Source organism: Camelus bactrianus, chromosome 3 (genome assembly GCF_048773025.1).
Source record: "Camelus bactrianus isolate YW-2024 breed Bactrian camel chromosome 3, ASM4877302v1, whole genome shotgun sequence".
In the NCBI taxonomy this organism is placed as follows: Eukaryota; Metazoa; Chordata; class Mammalia; order Artiodactyla; family Camelidae; genus Camelus; species Camelus bactrianus.
The window spans coordinates 107,259,563-107,280,915 of NC_133541.1; the positions used below are offsets into that span (position 1 = coordinate 107,259,563).

A 21,353-nucleotide genomic window follows, 5' to 3' on the forward strand; every position below is an offset into this window, starting at 1 on the left:
TTTAATGGGTATAGAGTTTAATTTTTATAAGATGAAAAAGGTCTAGAATGGATGGTGGTGATGGTGATGGTAGCATGACATGAATATATTTCATGCCACTGAACTGTACACTTAAAAATGTACAAGGTGAGAAATTTTATGTTATGTGTATTTTGCCACAATAAAAAATTGGAAAGAATTATGTGCAGTAGCACCAAAAAAGAATAAAATACTTAGGAATAAGTTTAACAACGAAGATGTAAGACTTGATACAGAAACTACAAAACATTGCTGAAAGAAATTAAAGAAGATTTAAATAAATGGGCATCTGTGTTTGTGTCTTGAAGACACAGTATTGTTAAGATGACATTACTGCCCAAAGCAATCTACAGATTCAATGCAATCCCTAAAAAAAAAAAAAAAAAATTCCCCAAATCCCACTCCATTCCATTTTTCAGAAGTGGAAAAGCTGATTCTGAACTTCAGATGGAATTGCAGGGAACCACAATAGCCAAAACAATCTTAAAAAAGAAAAACAAAATGTGAAGACACACTTCTTGATTTTCAAACTTACTACAAAGCTACAATAACCAAAATAATGTGGTATTGGCATAAAGAATGTCTTACCAATAGATCCATGGAATAGAATTGATAGTCCAGAAATAAACCTGTACATCTTTGGTCAAATGGTTTTCAACAAGGGTGCTAAGGCCATTCAATAGGGGAAAGAATAATCTTTTCCATAAATGATGCTGGGACAACTGCATATCCACAGCAAAGAGTGAAGCTGGGCTCTTACCTCACACCATATACAAAAATCAACATGGAAAAAAGATCAAATGTAAGAGCTAAAACTATGAAAACTCTTAGAAAAAAACATGGGGCTAAGTCTTCATGACCTTGAGTGCAAGCAACAAAAGAAACAATAAATAGGACTTCATCAAAATTTAAAAACTATTTATTGAAATATAACTGACGTATATTAGTTTCAGCTGTACAACATAATGATTTGATATTTGTAAATATTGTGAAGTAATCACCACAATAAGTCTAGTTAACATTCGATACCATACATAGTTACAGTTTCTTTTTTCATGGTGACAACTTTTAAGATCTACCCTCTTAGCAACTTCCAAATATGCAATACAGTATTAGCAACTATAGTCACCATGCTGTGCATTACATCCCCATGACTTATTTTTTTAAACTGGAAGTTTGTACCTTTCTATACTTTTCACCCATAAAATTAAAAACTTTTATGTATCAAAAGATACTACCAAAAAATGAAAACAAATCTACAGAATGAAAGAAAATACTTACAATTTATATATCTGATAAGGGTCTTGTATCCAAAATATGTAAAGAAATTGTACAACTAAGCAACAAAAAGACCACCCAATTCTTTAAATGGGCAAAGGCCTTGAATAAGAGTCTCATGCTCTACCAACTGAGCTAGTCGGGCACATGCAAAGGCCTTGAATAGCTATTTCTTCAAAGAATATATATGAATGGTCCAAGCACAGGAAAAGATGCTCAAGATCATTAGTCATTAGGGAAATGTAAACCAAAACCACAATGAGAGACCACTTCATATCCACTTGGATAACTGTAATTTTAAAAGAAGTGGACAATAGCAAGTGTTGACAAGGATGTGGAGAAACTGGAACTCTCATACATCACTGAAAGGAATGTAAAATGGTGCTGCCAGTGTAGAAAACAGTTTCTTGTTTCCTCAATAACTTAAACATATAATGACCATTTAATCCAGCACTTTCACTTCCAAATACATATCCCAAAGAACTGAATATAGATATTCAATCAAAAACTTATACACACATGTTCAAGGCAACACTATTCGCAATAGCCGAAAGGTGGAAATAACCCAAAGTCCCTCAAATGATGTATGGATAAGCAAAATACGGCATACCCACACAATGGAATATTAGCTGGCTATGAAAACTAATGAAGTAATGATAAATGGATGAACCTTGAAAACATTATGCTAAGTGAAAGAAGCCAAACACAGCAGGCCACCTAGTACATGATTCGGTTTGTGTAAAACACTCAGAATGAGCACGTCCACAGAGACAGAAGGCAGGTTAGTGGTTACCGGGGCTGAGAGAGGGGAATAGGTTCTTTAATGGTTACAAGGTTTCCTCTTGGGATGATGAAAAATTTCTGGAACTAGAGAGTGGTGATGGTTGTACAATATTGTAAAATGTACTAAACACCCCTGAACGGTACACTTTAAAATGGCTAAAATGGTGAAAAAAATTGTACGTATTCCAGAAAAATAACTGGAAGGACAGATGCTAAAATGTTAACAGAGATTATTTCTGGGTAATGGTGGGAGTGATTTTTTACTTTCTCGTTGTTTTTCTTTTTGGGCTTTCTGATCATTTTACAATTAAGCATGGTTTGCATTAATAATCAGAGTGAATCAAGCTACAATGAGCTGTTTTCATTTTAGAAAGCAAGAAGGAAAGGGGAGAGGGTATAGCTCAGGGTATAGTGTGTGCTTAGCAGGCAGGAGGTCCTGGGTTCAATCCCCAGTACCTCCATTAAATAAATAAGCTTAATTACCTGCCCCTCACGCCAAGTGTTAGAAAGCAAGAAGGAAAGGAAGAAATGAAGGGGGCAGGGAGAGAGAGGAGAGAAGGAAGGAAGAGAGCCCTTGAACCACCCCCTCCTTGTCTCTCCCATCTACTTGGGGGTGCAGACCTTGTTAGAGTGGCTAAGAGTTTTGAGGGTTTCTGGTTAGCCATTAAGAAGGACAATTTGTTTTCATATTTACTTCAATAAAAAAAAAGAAAAAAAAGGACAATTTAGGTTGTTAATAGGCGTGTGTCACAGCTGACAGAATTCTTTGCATGTCTTATGGAAAGATCCCCAAGATACATTATGTAAAAAGCAAGGTTCAGAACATAGAGCCTTGATTAAACACACGCACACACACACATACACACATAATTACTAAAGCAAAAATACACATACATTTGCAAATGCAAAGATACTCTTGGCCAAAATGAATTTTTAAAAATAGCAAAAATGGTTTCCCCCAGGGAGGGGAATTGGGCGGCAGGGGAACAGGAGAGGGAGGAAGGAGGCTGACTTTTCACCGTATACAACCATCTCTGTGCCTTTTGAATGTGGTAGCCTGTACTTTCAAAGTTATATACTTTTTTCCTGAGTACTTGCTTTATGTCATAAAAACAAAGTTTCTGAAACATAAGATAAAAAAAATTTAGGTTAAAAAAAACCTTTTTGTTTGTTTCTGCTCTATTTTGTATTTACTAAAGAAGCAGCAGACATTACTTAACATAAATAAGGCCGGTATTTTTAAAAACATTCAAACAGCACAGAAATATTTAAAGTATACACTGAACACTCCTGGCTTACTTTCAAAGGGAAAATATGTTTATAATAAAATGTACTTTAAAATAAAGACATCAGAGAAATGGTCATTGTTTTTTTTAACTTGTTTCTTTTTTCTTAATTTTCTATAATGACATCTGTTATTTTATGTTAGAATAGGTCTGTAATTAACTAAGTTTTCCAACATAAAGCCAGTGGTTTTAGGCCACTGATGAAGCCTTGCTGGCCTGACCTTGACCTCCAAGCAGCCCTGGACCCTTCCCTCTGGCCCTGCTCTCTGCAGCCTCCTTGGCGCAGACCCTGGCTCTGCCTCTCCTGCTGCCCTCAGATGGCCTGCCCTGCCTGCCAAACCATTCACCCAGTCCCCATCTTAAGTCTCCTTAACCCTCAGGACTCTCTGGTGGAATCAGGGCACAGCAGAGGGCAAGGTGCTTCCAGATCCCTCTCTAGGACAGGCATGGGGGCTGTTTTGAAGGGATGTTTGTCCAACAAGCACAGGGTTTTTACTTTGATAGTGTGTTACAATCAAATAAAAATAGTTTTCCAAGGAATTTTTGATACATGCTTTGTGTCAGGTTAAGCAAGAACTGTCTATTTTAAAGAAGTGGTGTGCAGGTGTTGGGGGAGGTGATAGAGATGGAGGAGGAGGCCAGCCCCGGGACCACTCCTGCTGCCGCCCCTCATCCCCTCTCTCGCCATGTGGCTGCAGTGGGGGGAACTTGATGTCTGGCTGCCGTCCCCACCCTGCAGAGGGGAGAGGAAAACAAAGAGACCTCCAACCTCCCTGTTGCCAGACATGCCCTTAGAAAACCTCCCTGGACTGTCCCCATGATCTGGGAACAAGGGTTTAGAAGTTTTCTCTTGAGACTTGTTTTCTGAGCCTTTCACCATCTTGGCTTCTGATCTGCTGCTCCCTGCACACCTCTGAGGTGATGCCAGGTCAGAACGAAGTGGTCTGGTCAGAAACTTCCAGCTGCTTCTGGCAGCTGCTCCAGCAAGGTTCTTACGACCCCTGGATAACTCTCCCATTGCCTAAAATCCCTCAATTGGAGAACCACCCTCTTGCAGTATCAATTCTAAATTCCTATTTAAAAACAAAGAAGTTCATTTTCTCCCTTGTATTAGAAAAATATGCAATTGTATAAAGTAGGGGAAAAAAGTAGACCCTCTCACCTCTGTGCCCACCAAAGTCATAAAACATCCACACACCCAGCACCTAACGAGAACCACTCTAATAGTCTAGTGTATTTCTCTGATGTCTTCAAAAATAAATTTCTGAGTCATCATTATTATTGTTTTGTATAGTTATAATCATTCCATATATCAGTTTTGATTCTTTTTAATAAAAATCATTTCAACAGAAGTATTTTTTCATGTTCCTGTAAATCCTGGCTCTGCTTGCTGTTAGCTATGTAACCTTGGGTGTGTTACTTAACTTCTCTGTGCCCAGTTTCCTTATCTGAAAAATGGGGATAGATACCAGTATTTACCTTACAGGGCTCCTGCCAGAATTCAATGAGATAATGCAGGTAAAATGATTTGCCAACAGCCCAGTGCCATAAAAGTTAGCAGTGTGTCTATTGCTAGCATAGACATGGTTGATTTCGTTTTTCAGTTATCATGAATAATGCTACGATGAACACCTTTGTGTCTGGAGGCTTGTCCATAGAGAGGATTATTTCCTCAGGAGAGATTCCCAAAATGGACTTGCTGAACCAGAGGGTCTAAAGCATTTTAAAGTTCTTGATACAGATTACTATTGACACACCTGCCAGGAGAGGTAGAATCCTGGTTTGATTTAGTATTTATTTATCCATTCATTTCCACTTCTACTGAAATATGATTGACATATAACATTGTGTAAGTTTAAGGTGTACAGTGTGATGATTTGATACATGTAACTACTGGGACATGTTGCCACAATAGGTAGTTAACATATCCTTCACCTCAGATAATTACTATTTTGTTGTTGTTTTGGAGATCCTGGTTTTAAGTGTAAATCTTTCTTCTGCTGGTCAGGACATTGAGCCCCCTGACCCAACCCGTGCACACACAACTTTAGTGGGTGTGAGTGTAGAGGCTCTCTCTTTGGACAGGCCTGCCTGGGGGTCTGATAAGACATCTTGGCATCAAAGAGGGACGAGTTAGAGTAACCCTAAGACCCCCAAGATCTCAGTTCACTGTCTCTAAAACAGGGACAAGGATCTTGTCCAAGGTGTAGTAAGGAGAAATTAATAACTAATGATTGGAGCTGACTTTTGTCCTCTTGGTCATAAAAGACCTTTGAATTGCTTGGCCACTTTTGAGTTTCTCAGGAAAAGTGATAACACTAGGCAAAAGATCGTGCCGGTTGGCCAGGCTGCCTCCCTCAAGCACCCATGAAGCTAGGGGGAGAAAGGAGTGATCACAGCCCTGTGACTGTCTGGCTGGGTTCACTGTGGTTGGTGTCACCAGGGTCGGAGACACTTCCGCATTGATCCTCCCACATATCACACCACAGGAAGTATCCCCACGCTTTGTTTATCTACCACTCCCATCCCTGACACAATTGAAGGATGTAGGTATTGACACACAGTAGAAAGAGGACGCAGAAAGAGGTGAGGCTCAGTCCTGATTTGAGTGACTGATCAAAACCATACTTGTGCCTCCCCCACCACCATCCAGCCACCCACCAACTCTTCCCAGAAAGACTGAGTCAGAATCCTCTGTACCTGGGTCTGGGGATCTGCATTTTATCGAGCTCTCCAGAGGATTTTTGTCATCTAGCAAGTGTATGAAGGAAGCACAGAGATCTACAAATCCAAATGGTATCTGCTCAAAAACCTTCAAAGACTTCCCACACTTCAGACTAAAGCCTCAGCTCTTGAGTGAGCTAGACCGGCCAGACTTCAGTTCTCCTGCCCGGCCCTGTCTCCCACCTCTCTCCTCACTCAGCTCCCACGATAGTCATTCTAGGAAGTCCTGGCACCTGAATATGCTGTGGGCCTTTGGACTAGGCAACATTGCCTTTGCTGTTCTGTTAACTTGGTGAAATCCTTCCCACCATTTAAGGCCCAGCTCCAGCCCCAGCTCCAGGAGCCTCCCTTCATGCAGCCCCAGCTAGAAATGACTCTCCTTTCTCTAAGCTCCCATAGACTCTCCCCATCTGCACCCTCATATGGCTTCGGTCACTTTCAATCTCATTTTCTAGGTGTTGGCCTCATCTCCCCAGATGATCTAGAAGCTCTGTAAAGGCAGCCCGCACATGTGGCCCATCTCTGTGTCCCCAGAACTCTGTGCAGGACTCCATGTGCCTTAAGGCATGTCCCTGGGACAGCTGGGGGCCCTCCTGGCCTGAGGGACAGTCCCAGCTGCCTGCATAGCCTCCAGGCTAGTGGGAACCCACCCTCAAAAAGTCATGCTGAGGTAGTAGCTGCAAACTGGTGACGGTGTCCATTTGGACTTTTTGCCTGATCAGTCCTGGGCTTCTCTTGCAACCAAGGCTGTGTCCCAGCAATGGGGAGACCCAAAGGGACTTGGGGAAACAGATGGTCTAGGTCTGCGCAGCAGCTCCAGGCCAGGCTTTGGTCACCCCAGGGTGTTTCTCCTCTCTCAGAAACAGTCTCAGAGGCCCTAGTACAGACATTTCAGAGTATCAGGGAAAGAGACAAGTTCCCAAAGCCAAGCACAGAAGTTTAACCAAAATTGATCCTGTTTGCCTAACTCAAATAGATGTTTATTAGGTCTAGTTGGTATATAGGAAAGATATTTATCAGGTCTGCTTGCTTTATATCAAGACTTCTGTTTCTTGGCTGATCTTCTGGGCCTCATATAATTTTGTCTCTTAAATAGATGAGAAAACAAACACTTTAAAGATGGATTTCATTGTCCTTTAGAGGTTTAGCTTTGGAGTTCTGAGTATCCAGTTTGACTGTCTATATGAACTTAATCCTTTGTCATAAGGACAAACTCTATACTTCTCTGAGCCCTTGGTTAATCCACCATATTGGTTAATGGCTGGAATGCAAACTCAGTGGAGAAGGGTTCCCATACCTGCTTCTCCTAAGGGTATGTGATTTCCAAAGTGAGGCTCTAGATAAATCAAGCCTGAATCTCCTATTCAACCAAATCATTGTTCCCTTCTCTCTCTCTCTCCTTCCCTCCTTCCATTCTTCCTTCTCCACCTTCTGTTTCCTCCTTCTTTCTCCTCTTTCCTTTCTTCCTCCTTCCCGTATTGCACTATCCTTTTCTGCCCAATCATGTATCTATATCTCTTTCTTTCCTTCATTCCACCCATCCATCCATCCATCCATCCATCCATCCATCCATCATTCCTTCTTTACTTCGGTCTACTCACCTTTCCTTACCTTCTCCCTTCTGTTACCACCTCCCTTCATTTCTTCCCACTCTCCCTTCCTTCCTTCCGTCAATCCACTCATCCACTCATTTTTAGCATCTTTAGCACCAGACAGGCCTCAAACTACCTAAAGTGGCTGAGCTCAAAGCAAGTGTAGTAGGGAAAAATCTCACAATGAGGAGTTGCAGTAAAGAACTCTTTTCCTTAATCCTCTTTTCCTCCCTGGAATCTCGTGTGAGCAGTGGTGCTCACACATTTTTATGAAGTGAGCCAGGCATAGTGCCAGACTTTGGGAGCGAAGAAGACCTGGTCACTACTCTCAGGGACAGAAAATAACAACACAGCCTAAAAGGACAACAATATGGTGGCCTATAAGGCTGAGGAGGAGGAACTTCTCAGTTGGAGGCAGTTGGAGAGAGTTTCCTGGGGAAGTAGATGGCCTGGTTGGGCCTTGAAAGATGAGCATTTGTTGTGAGAATCAAAGAAGATGGCAGCATGTAAGACGGTTTGTAAAATGTTAAACTGTCACCTAAAGAGAGTGATGTTTATTATTAAGCCGTCAGAATATTTAACAACTGGCCTGCCTTAGAAAAGGTATTTTCTAAAGATACTGGCAAATTCCTATGCATTTTCTAAGACCCCAAGAGAAGTTTGCTAGGATTGGAATTGGACGCTCACAGAGTAGTGAGGCAAGGTAGAGGAGTACTTCAGGGCTTGGGCTTTGGAATCAGACCTACTTGGGTCTGAGCCCTGGCTGTCACTTGCTGTCCATGGCCCATCTGTGGAATGGGGATGAGAACATAAGAAGATTAAATGTCACATATGTGACGGGGCTGTGGCTCACAGTGAGCGTTCTGTAAATCTCAGCTATTGCTCTTCAAGGGGAATAGACTCAAAGTCATTGGCTCAGGCTGTTGTGAATATTTTCATGTTCATGTTTTTCTCCTGAAGATGCTTTTTTTTTTTTTTAATCTGCCACCAAATAATCAAATACATAACCCTGGGGAAATTACTTGGTTTCCCTCGGCCCTTACCTTCCTTTTCAGTAAAGTGTCTTTAGATTATTGTGACAAAAGCAAGATCTTTCAAGGGAAAGATCTTTGAAAATTGCAAAATGCAAGCCTTAGCCACAAAGATGTTTACCTTGGCACTGTTTACCATGGGGAAGTGGAGAATTAGAAATAATCTAGAGGTCCAAAAAGAGTTGACAGTCGAAATAAATTATGAGACTTCCTTCAATAGGAGTGTAAACAGTGAAGAATATAGATTCCATGACAACCAAGATGTTTTTCCTCTTGTTGAATGAAGAATCTCTCAGCACCCAAAACAATGTCCATCATATAAAGGTGTTTGGTGTTTGTCACAGGAATGAATGAACGAATGCTATAAAATTAATTTCCAAGGGGCATCCTTGAGGAGTGCCATCAGACTGTTGCTTTGCTGCATGATGTATACAAGTGGACTGGAAGGGCTAGTGGTGGCTTTTGAGAGTCTGTTTTGGGGGAGCAGGCAAGTTGGACTACAGAGAATGAAGCTGTCAGGTGGAGTGTTTAGGGGAGTTTGCTGGATGGTGAGCAGTACAACTCTCTCCTCCCTGGCCCCACAGAGTCTTCAGTAAAATGTACAGTACAGGCCGGTTCTTTTGGGATCAGATGTGTTTTTGAAGAGTGAAATGAAACTCAGGGACTGGTGTCTATCAGAGAAATACCCATGAATATCCAGTCACATCTGAAGTTCTTAACATAGAAGAAAATGTGATGATGTGTAAAGATGTTCACTGTCTATTGTTAAAGAAAATAATTGTGTGGAGGAGGGAATGTGCAATTGCAATCCCATTTTGATTAAAATAGAAAAAACATCTGTTCATGTCAGAATGGTGAGATTAAGGAATATATTTTTCCTTTTTGATTATTCATGCTTTATATTTTCTTTAATGATCATGTACCACTTGTGAAATTGGAAATACTGTGAAATGTGTGATGAGCTTAAGCTGTCCTTACTGTGTTTGTTTGGGAAAGCAATAGAGCTAGAAGTGAAGTGACATTGTCAAGGTCAAGCCAAGACTGAGTGACTGAGTGCCCCACTGACTCACAGCCAGTTCGGTGACCTTTCCATTTGGCTGGAAGGAAGTGCCTCCCCGGTAGTGTTCTGAGGGCTTTGGACACACAGCATCTCAAAGATCTGAAAGTCTAGTCCATTCCCTCTCCTGCTCATTCCCTTTTGCTGGATTCCAGGGAACGGTCATGGTCCAGGAGAGTGTCAGCGGCTGTAAGTGCATTCTTTCTTCTCCCATTTCAGAGGACACTCACCAGGCTTTCTTTTGCATGTCAGGTCAGTAACATGACCCTCGAGCTCCTCTGGGCAGGGAATCATGTCAGCAGGATGGGCTGTGAAGCCTCCTGCAGATTGAGCGAGTTATAATCTGTGACTCATATCCACAGATAACAGTTTTCTGTAAAGGTGTCTGTGGAATGAGAGGGACACAGAGAGACAGAGAGGGGCGGCCAGGAAACATACCTAGAAGTGTAAACCAACAGCCCTGGAACGGAAGGGGTCCTTTGAAATCATCTGTATCATTGCTGGATGATCTGGAAACTGAGGCTCAGGTTTTCCCACAGCCAGTGCCTGAATCTAGGTAGTTTTTGCTTCCCAAACATCTCTCCATTCTATCCTTTCTGCTCCTCCTCCCCACTCCAATCCGTAGGGTACCACACCTCCCTAGCTGATCATCCTTCAACCCAGAGCTATGTCACAAAGGGCCCTGGGGACCATGTTGAGGAATTTGGACTTGAATCTGGAGCAATAAGACACCATGGAAGAATTTTTAGAGTCAGATCTGGATTTCAGGTGGTGGCTGAAACCCTCTCAATGTGGTGTACAGAATGGACCCAAGGAAGTTAGAGTGGGCTCAGGGAGACACAGGAGGAGGCTGTTGTAACTGTCCAGGGTGAGAGACAATGACAGCCTGGATCAAGGCTGTCGCGGTAGAGATGGAGAAAGGTGGGTGGTCTCTCCGACTCCTTCAAGCCCTCACTGATCTCCTCCTTTGGCGCTTGTAGTTGAGCATCACCCCGTGTAATACCAGGTAACAGGCTTCTATTTGTTAGGATACTTTTAGGTGTGACTGCGTAGAAACCCCAGAAACCCGACTCACACTAGTTCAAGTGCAACTCTGTTGAGCAGTGTCAGGCACATGTTAGATGTTCAGTAAGAGATGAATGAATGAATGAATGGCTCTTGACTTCTAGACCATTGTTCTTTCTACTACACATTAGGCAATACTGACTTAAGCCTAAATTCCATCACCCTAACTACTCTAAAGGCATCTCTTCTGGGCTTGCACCCAACTCAGGAATCCCTCCTCCAACATGCCTGACAGATATCCATTTGGCTGGTCTTTGGAATTCTCTGGGGACAGGATACTCACTACTTCGAAAAGCAATCCATATTTAAAAACAAACACACAAATTGATATGTATTTTAAAAATCAGCTTTATTGAAGTATAATTTACATACAATAAAATGCACCCATTTAAGTGTAACAATCAGTTTGACAAATATATACTGTTATATAACCACCACCACACTACAGTTTAGAACATTTCCATCAGGCGCAAAAGTTTGCTTGTCCTCTTTTGTAGTAAGTTGGCTCTTCCCACCTCTGATCTTTACTTCCTGTCACTATAATTTTGCCTTTTCTAGAATCCCATTTAAATAGAATTATACACTATTCAGTCTTGAGTCTGGCATATTTCACTTAGCTTCATGTATTTGAGAGTCATCTATGTTGTTGTGTATGTCAGGGATTTGTTCCTTTTTATTGCTGAACAGTATTCCATTCAATGTCTACCACCACAATTTATTTGTTCATTCAGTTTGTTTATTCAGCCAGTCATTTGGATTTCTTTGAGTTTTTTTTGTTATTGTTAACAACACTATTACGAAAATTCACATATACATCCTTGTGTGAACATTTTTTAAAAGAATATCTTTTGTATAAATACGTAGAATGAGGTATCTGGGTCATATGGAAGGTATATGTTTAACTTTTTTAAAAACTGGCAAACTATTTTCCAAAGATGTATCATTTTGTATTTGTATCGTTTTACATTCCTGTCAGTATTGTATGAGCGTTCCAGTTGCTCCACATTGTCCCAAATACTTCGTATGGTCAGTTTTTAAAATTAATTAATTAATTCTTATTGAAATACTGAGTTTTTAACATTTTATTCACCCTAGGGAAGGAATGTGGTATTGCACTGTGATTGTCATTTATGTTTCCCTAACGACTAGTAATGATATTGGGCATCTTTCCACATGCTTCCTTGCTATTCATATAAAACAGACATACTTTTAAAGTAATACTTTCTGCTGTTGGAAATCTCCAAGGTCTATAGGTTCAATTCAGTTTAATAAATACTTATTTGCTTACTCTGCCATTTACGGTAAGGGCTGATGTTCCTGAGATTAAGACTCAGTCCCTGGCCTTGATTTGCTCAGTCTCATGGAGGGAAATGGATACTTAAAAGAGAAAATGTTCTCACTCAAGGTGTTAGTGCACTAACAGAGGCGGAAGCTCCCCCCAGCCCAGCATACAGGGAAGACTACTCTCCCCACGAGGCGTGATGGCGGGGTGGAGGTATTGAGGAGGGGTAGGGCAGGGGGCTGGGGGAAACTTCCACCCTGACGCTGAATTCTGTCATCATAGAGATGCAGGCATGTTGTCATTCATATATCACATTAAAAATACATTTTGAATATTATGTATCATGTACATCACATATATATTATATACACATTTAGGATATATATCTACTCATCAAAGAATTGCTAAGTGATTAGAAAATATCAAAACCGATTTATGCTAATTGTATATGTTATACAACTTGATGTTAATATCTCATAAAGGTGTCTTTCATTTAAGAGATGTATGTTTATTGAGTATTTGGTTCTTCCACGTGGGTTACCTCACTGGGTCCACATAATCAACAAGAGAGGTTAAGATTGCTATTGACTTTGAAACTGAGAGTCAGAGAGCTAGAAAACTGGACCAAAGTCACTCAAAAATAGAGCCAGTCTTTGAATCTGAATCTTGGGACTTTAACTCCAAATACTGCTTAGAATCGTATCTGAGTACCATTGGCATATTTTTAGCACAATTTTAGGATTAACGTATGAAGTATAATCAGTTAAAATTAAGGTCCAAGGGATTATGGTTTGGGTTATTTTTCAAAATTTTCCGAATATCTATCCAAATCCCTCATTTAGCCTGTGAGGCCACCAAGGTCCAGAAGGAACGACCACATAGTGAGTCAGCACCCAAGTGCAAGTCTCCTAACTCCATGCTGTTGTTTTGTGAGAGAGCTGTCTCTCAGTGTTCACAGACTTGCTTGATCAGGCTCTGATTATCTGTTTAGTCCACAAACATTTGAAGCAGTCTGCACTGCTGTGGGCAAAGCAGTGAGCGATAATGGGAAAGCAGGCCCGAGACCTGAATTCAAATCTCAGTTTGGCCACTTTCAAGCTGAATGACTCTGGCAAATAACAGAACCTCTCTGAGCCTCAGTTTCCTCATCTGTGAGATGGGGATAATAACACCACTGACATCACAGTTACTGGGAGGCATCAAGGAACAAGTGCATGGAAAGCCCTCCCTTTGAGCTCTGGATTTTGCTATTTATTGAGTAAATGAAGGGACACAAGCACTTAGCTCCTTGCTAGGCTACAACAGCACTAGATAAATTACACGAAGACTAGTTTTTCTATTTAATAATTGTCCTAAAATTGTTTTTATGAAGATTGAATTAAAGGAAATTTGAGTAGAGAACATTTTCACTAAAATCAAAACTCAAACAGGGAACTATATTCAATATCTTATAGTAACCTGTAATTAAAAAGAATATAAAAAGGAATATATGTATGTATATGAATGACTGAAACATTATGCTGTACACCAGAAATTGACACAGCATTGTGAACTGACTATACTTCAATAATATTTAGAAATTTTTTAAAAACCCTCAAATACACAGTTTTCATTTCTTCATGTTTTCTTCAAAACTTAATCCCCATTTGGAAATTGCATTAAAATGATTTATTATTAAGAAGCTGATAACAACACTAAACAAATCCTAAAGATACATTAAAATATAAAATCCACCATCCAAATACACTACCAGTTTCATTTCTCCACATTGCCTTCCAACTTTTAGTCAGAAATTTTTACTTCATTGGAATCAGAATGATTGTCTTTGTGTCACTCTTTTTCTTTTCTTTTTTTTTTTTTAACATTTTATTTAATTTTTATTTCAAATTATTTGATAAAATTGTTCAGGAACTTTATGCTTATGATTTTTTTTCTTTTTCTTTTTTTTAAATGGAGGTATTGGGACTTGAACCCAGGACCTCATACATGCATGCCCTCTATCACTGAGCTATACCCACTCCCCGATGCTTGTGGTTTCTAGTGGTTCCATACTGTTCTACCCAGCAGAATCCTTTCAATAACTTACAGAAACTCAACCGCTGTAGGAAATAATACTATACCATCATATAATATCTTATTATATTCTAAAAAAATCACTAAATGTTTACTATGTAATATTTGAGCATTACCACAATCCTGTAAGTATTCAAATTATCCCATTTTATAGATGAGGAAATAGAGGCTCAGATTTATTTTAATCATTTGCCAAAACTCATACAGCTTGTGTTTCAGTTATCTATGGCTGTATAACAAATTGCCCCCAAATGTAGTGGCTTAAGACAACAAGAACCATTTATTTTTTCATGGTTCTGCAATGAGATCAGGGCTTGGTGGAGCTAGGTCATTTCTGCTCTACCTGGTACTGACTGAGGCAGCTTCACTGGGCTGAAGGATCCAAGATAGATTTATTCAGATGCCTGGAGCCTCAGCAGGGGAGGCTGAAATGGCTGGGAGCCAGCTGGTTTCTCTCTTTGTGATCTCTCAACTTCCAGTGCCTCTTCCTGGCTACGTGGTCTGTCTAGCACATTAGCTGTACTTCCTTACACAGTGGCCGGCTTCTTGGAGAGCGAAAGCAGAAGCTCCCGTGCATCCCAAGGCCTAAGCCTGGAACTGGCATAGCATCCACTCTGCTGCATTCCCATCGACAAAGCAAATCACAAGGCCAGTCCAGAATCAAGGGGAGGAAATAGACCCCATCCTTGATACTGGGGGAGCAGCATGCATGGGGGTGGGTGGGACTATTGGTCACCATCTTGGTAGTTGACAGAACAGGGCCTCAAACACAGACCTGCCTGACCCCCAGGCTCCAAACCCAGCCTCCCTATCTTCATTCCACCTCAATGAATATTTTTTTCCTGGCTAGTCTTTTCTCTTCCTTTCACCAACTTTTAGGGTGAATTCCCAGGAATAGGGAGTCCTGATCAAAGAGCAGGCACATTGCTTGGTTCTATGCTGAGACAAATTGGTGTCTGCAGAGCAAAGGGATCTCATGAGCTCCTCTTTAAGTATATTACTTAAGTCTCCTTCTCTTCACAAAGGAGATCCAGGTTTAATTTTGTTCATTCTATTGTTGCACCTACTTCAACAGAAGAAATCTTGCCTCCCGCTGTGAGGAGCCTCCTCAGGACTTCTGCGTGACAATAAAGTCAGCAGAGTCGTGTAATCAGCTGCTCCTGAGCTATGCTGGTTAGTGTTCCCCATGGGGCAGAGGCATATGGGGAAAGTAATTTGCTTGACTTTTCACAGAACCTGGGACTGAGCAGAAAGACCATGGCTTACACTTGCCAGAGTTTAGCTCCCTCTTCTAAAGTATGACCCGGCATCTTAGTTTTGCTGTCTCGGTTTACTCCTGTTGTCCCACGTCCTGTCCAGTTTAGTGTGTGCCAGGATAAAAACCTCCCAAGCTGAACGATAACTTATATGCTTACCCTGCCTGCCACAGAATCTTGAGTAAGTCATTTCTCCTCCCTGTGCCTCAACTTCCTCATCTGTACAATAGGCCTGGCTGCCAGTTTCACAGAGTTGTGGGTCACTCTTCATTTAATAGCATCCTTCCATGTGGTAGGAACTGTGCCAGATTCTGGGGGACACTGTGGGTAACACAGCACTTCATGCTCACCTGCCTTGCTTGTCTAACAAGTCAATGAGCAAGATGATTTCAGAGATTTAGTTTAGATCAGGTAGTCAGGAAGGCCTCCCTGAGAAGGTGAGATTTGGGCTAAGCCATGACGAATGAGAGCAAACCACAAGGGGAGGTGAGGGAAGTGCATTCCTGGTCAAGGGAACAGTGAGTGCAAAGGCTCTGAGGCAGGAGTTATCACAGTACAAGGAATGGAACAGAGCTCGTGAATAGGGCCATGCTCTATAAACCGTGAAGAGTCCCAATATTAAGTGTTCTACTACAGGGTTTTAAAATGCTGTCACATCCTCTGTCTTAAATGGTCCTCAAAATAATTCTAAAAGGGTTGGAGAGTGACATATAGAAATATTATTAATCCTGGTTTATGGAATAAAATATTCTTAAGAATTGTTGCCCTAAAAAAAATGGTCCCACTATAGTTTTATGCTTAATTTCTTGTATCACCATTATCTTTCATTATTTTTGATGATGGGAATCTTTTGGGAACCAGAGACGTGTTTACATATCTCTTTCCATTACGATATTTAATTCTGTGGTTAAGTTCTCATGTGTCCTGCTTTTGTATCTACATTCATAAGAGATAATAGTCTGTAATTTTCTTTTCTTGTCATGTCCTTGTTTGGTTTTGGTATCAGAGTAACAATACCCTATTAGAATGACCTGAGATGTATTCTTTCTTCTTTTATTTTTAGGAAGAGTTTGTGAAGAAGTGGTGTGTATTCTTCTTTAAATATTTGGCAGAATTCACCAGTGAAACCATCTGAGCCTGGGCTTTTCTTTATGGGTGATTCTTTTTTTTTTTTTTTTTTTTTTTTTTTTTTTTTACTAATCCAATCTCTTTACTTGTTTCAGGTCTATTCAGATGTTCTATTTCGTATTGAATTAATTTTAATCATTTGTATCTTTCCAGGAATTTGACCTGAATTTCACCTAAATTATCTTATTTATCAGCATAGAGTTGGTAGTATATATAGTTAGTATGTATATAGTATTCTCTTATAATCTTTTTTATCTCTGTAGGCTTGGCAGTAAGATCCCCTCTTTTGTTTCTGATTTGGGTAATTTAAATCTTCTCCTGTTTTCTCTTGGTCAACCTAACTAAAGCTGTGTCAATTATGTTGATCTTTTCAAAGAACCAGTTGCTGGTTTTGTTAATTTTCTCTATTGTTTTTTTCCATGTTATTAATTTTGGCCCTGACCTTTATTCTTTTCTTCTGCTTGCTTTAGACTTAGTTCACTTTTTTTCTGGTACCTTAAGGTGGAGAGTTAGATTACGATTTGAGAGCTCTCTTTTTAATATAGGCATTCAGCACTGCAAAATGTCCCTGTCAAGAGTACTTAACTTCAGGAGTTCGGGGTTCCATTGCACCCTCCCCACTCACCCTGAAGAGACTGAAGTCAAATAAGCAGGTCTAGAGTTGAGGAGCCTTCACTGGGTCCTGATACCACCACTTGCTAGGTGCCCTTGTTTAAGTCCTTACCCCTTTGGGGCCTTAGTTGTTTCTTCTGTGTAGAATGAAGGGGCTAGACCAGAGCAGCTCCAGGGGCCTTCTAATCTAACTGACGTGGAGGCAGGCTCACATCCGACTCATCTCTGCATCCCAGCTGACATCTGTTGTTTCTGCCTGCTCAGCACCTTTTCCTCTCCCTCCAGCAAAAGCACCTGATTTCCCTTTGGGGAGATACCCCTCCCCTATGTTATATCGAGACCTTTTCTGTGCATATGCTGTGGACCCCTTGGCAGCCTGTAGAAGCCTATGGACCTCTCCTCAGACTGATGTTTTTAAATGTTTAATATCAACCCCAAATGATTTAAAAGAAGCCAATTATATTGAAATAGTTATCAAATGGTTAGAAAAATAAAATTGTGGTATAGTAATACTTATATTTCTTTATTAACACATGAAATAACAAGATCTAGGTGGTCCAATAGCTGCCATAATTTCAAGATAGTGACGAGCATAAATGACATTTTGAGATCTGTGACAACTGTGATGTGATGTGAAGTATCTGTGATTCTATTGGTGACAAGATTATAGGTACTTTTTAATACTTCTGTGATTTGTTGGCTACATTCATGATAGAAGGGAATGCTAAATTTCAGTTAGAAGTTAGTAAAAAGAGATATAATTCTTTCCCATTCAAATTAATGGTCTCTTGTTAAGAAACCTTGGTTTGGGGAAGTTTATATGAAACAGTCTGACTCCTGGATTCAGAGGTAGGCATGCAACCCAGTACTGACCAATCAGGGCAGGGATTGGCTTAATGATAGGCATTTGAGCCAAACTGATATAATCAGAGTGAATCCTAGTCTTTTGCTGGACAACTGGGACAGTTCCTTTGCTGGACTTGCTAAGAGGACTGGGTTTAGGCCTGGAGCATACCACCTTGTCCTCAGTGCAGTGGGAGAGAACCTGTCTCAGAATGAAGCCCATACAGAGGAAAACAGAGCTGAGAAACGAACTTCCACATCTTCATGGCGACATTCCTCCTTTAAATGTTTTAATTACGGAAGCCAATACATTATCCGTTAAAACCAGTTTAAGTAGGCATTTTTGTTAATTGCAACCAAAGCAGTCATAACTAATACTGTGCAGTCCCACAAAGCTCACCAGCATGCCTGGCACAGAGTAGATTGTTCATGAAGAAATGAGGAATGAATTTCAAACAACGTAGCAACGTGATTGATATTATTTCCAAAACACATATATGCAGATCTGGCTTGATTGTGTATTCAGAGATAAAGGGTATCTTCAAAGTAAACATTCCTTGGGCTTTTGTTGGTTGAATGAATAAAGGAATGTGTCCATTGTCCATAGTCTTTAGTGATATAATCAGGACCATATAACCACCTAGTGAACATAGGTCTAGAAACATGATGGCCCGACAGTTACAAATCAAGTCCGTGGCACACTCCCCCTGGGGAACGCCGTGCAGCAATTTGAAGGAATAGGCACACCTATTTGTACTGATATGGGAAGAACTTCAAGACACATTAAGAAGGAAATTACAAAACAGTAATTATAGTAAGATCCCATTTTTGTTTAAAAGTCTCAAACAAAGCGTTGAGGGTTTCTGGGTTTTTATAATGAGTATATAAATCAAAGGAAAAAGTCCGGAAGACCATTCATGAGACACTAACAGTAGACACCTGTGAGGAGGGATTGGTGTTGGGTGGGGATGGTCACAGGGTCTTGTCCTTTCTCTGTATTTGTATTTTTTATACAAGAATAAAACAATTGTGTGTCACTTGTGTAATTTAAAATAATTTATAATAAAAAATAAAATAACTCTGGCAGAAGGCAAGGCAGAATACTCCCTTTCAACCTGTTTTTCTTCTTCTGAGGTGTCTGTCAGTATTCTTGGGGAAGTTGAAGACAGCAGGCCTGCAGCCACGATGCTGCGCCCATGATGCTGTGCTGTGCCCTCCGCACCTGCCATGCCTGTGAGGCCACGACCTGTCCCTGAGACTCTGCATCTCTGGCTGCTCCAGGAGCCAAGGAGATTCCACCCCATATAAAAGGCTCCTGGGGTGGCCTACTGACCTGGATTCTCCTCTCAGTATCCTGACTCCAACCGCCTCTGCTGCCAAACTACACACAGTCCAGATGATTTCTTCTGCAAATGGGAGAGAGAATCAGAGCATCTCACAGTCAGGACCAAGGCTCTGCAGTGGGGAGACACCCATCCCAGGCATGTTTGGGATGGCTGCTCCAGTCCAAGCCCATTGTTGTGTAGGCTGGGAATCTGAGTCTCAGAGTGGAGAAGAGATGTGTCCAAATGTGAATTCAGTGCCAGAGTGGGACACCAACCTGACTTTCAGCTCAGAGCTCATTTTCGGGAGGGTTCCCAGAAGTTCCATCATAGCTACTCCTTTCTGTTGAGATCTTGTGTCTTTAAAATGGACCTGTTACAGTGCGTATTTGTTACTTAAATAACACAGTTACTACCCAGCAACATAGTTTATCAGAGGAGCTAGTGTTTAGTATAGAAAGCAGACAGCAAGTTACATTTTATTTATTGTAACAATACAAATGAAAATATTAAAAGAAATTATTTCTGCCATCCTAATCAGGTTTCATTTATTCACATTCCTTACGTCACTATAACATACATACTTTACATGTACCTTTATGCATATAACTACAATCATTTTATAAATATTTTTATAATCCTGTTTCACTTAATGTTATACACGTTTCCTGTGTGTTTTCCATCTAGCTTTCTACCTTCTGCAGAGTATTTCGTCAAGTAAAGTCATTATTTATATATCTACACCTTCATTGTTTTTATAATATAAAATATTTCAAACATACAGAAAAGCACAAGGAACTATATGCTACATAGATTTAACAAATATTGATACTTTTAAAGTATTTTTGAGATTAAAAACAATTCATAGATACCGGTGGAGTTCTCTTCTGTACAGTGTGCTCTAATCCTGCCAGGACAAGCTACATAACTTGCAAGGTATGGTGCAAAATGAAATGCAGGGACCCTTATTCAAAAATCATTATGACAATGAGGTATCACCTCACAGCAGTCAGAATGGCCATCATCCAAAAGTCCACAAATGATAAATACTAGAGAGGGTGTGAAGAAAATAGAGCCCTCCTACCTCGTTGGTGGAAATGTAGCTTGGTGTAGTCATTGTGGAAATGTAGCTTGGTGTAGTCATTATGGAAAACAGTATGGAGATTCTTCAAAAGACTAAAAACAGACTTACCATATGATCTAGCAGTCCTGCTCCTGGGCATATATCCAGAGGGAACCTTAATTTAAAAAGATACATGTACCCCAGTGTTCATAGCACTATTTATAATAGCCAAGACATGAAAACACCCTAAATGTCCATCAACAGATGACTGAATAAAGAAGCTGTGATATATTTATACAATGGAATACTACTCAGCCATAAAAAAGAATAAAATAATGCCATTTACAGCAACATGGATAGACCTGGAGATTATCATTCTAAGTGAAGTAAGCCAGAAAGAGAAAGAAAAATACCATATGATATCAGTTATATGTGGAACCTAAAAAAAAAAAAGACAGATTTATTTACAAAACAGAAACAGACTCACAGACTCACAGACATAGAAAACAAACTTACGGTTACCAGGGGAGGGAAGGGGATGGGAGGGGATAAATTGGGAGTTCGAGATTTTCAGATACTAACTACTATATATAAAATAGATAAACAACAAGTTTCTACAGTATAGCACAGGGAACTATATTCAATATCTTGTAGTAATTTATGGTGAAAAAGAATATGAAAACGAATATATGTATGTTCATGTACGACTGAAGCATTATGCTGTAGACCAGAAATTGACACAACATTGTAAACTGACTATACCTCAATAATAATAATAATAATAATAATAAATAAATATATAAATACACACACACACACACACACACACACACACACACACACAAAATCATTATGAATTTCAAGATGGCAACAGCACAGCATTCAATCACACCCAGGGCCATTGTGACTTTCTGGGTGAAGTGGCACACCTATGAAGCCA

General features: G+C 40.3%; 1 protein-coding gene across 7 annotated transcripts in view; it reads left to right on the plus strand.

The window, feature by feature from the left end:
• Positions 1-19,887, plus strand: part of ARHGEF37 (Rho guanine nucleotide exchange factor 37) — a 113,598-nt gene extending 93,711 nt beyond the window's left edge. For 3 of the 7 annotated variants that reach the window (XM_074360916.1, XM_074360913.1, XM_074360914.1), the window contains 2 exons: positions 16,509-16,600; positions 19,163-19,887. The gene's annotated coding sequence lies outside the window, so the exon portion shown is untranslated. The remainder of the gene's footprint in view (positions 1-16,508; positions 16,601-19,162) is intronic. The other 4 variants (XM_074360917.1, XM_074360915.1, XM_074360918.1 and 1 more) reach the window with 2 other exon arrangements.
• Positions 19,888-21,353: the final 1,466 nt, after the last annotated feature.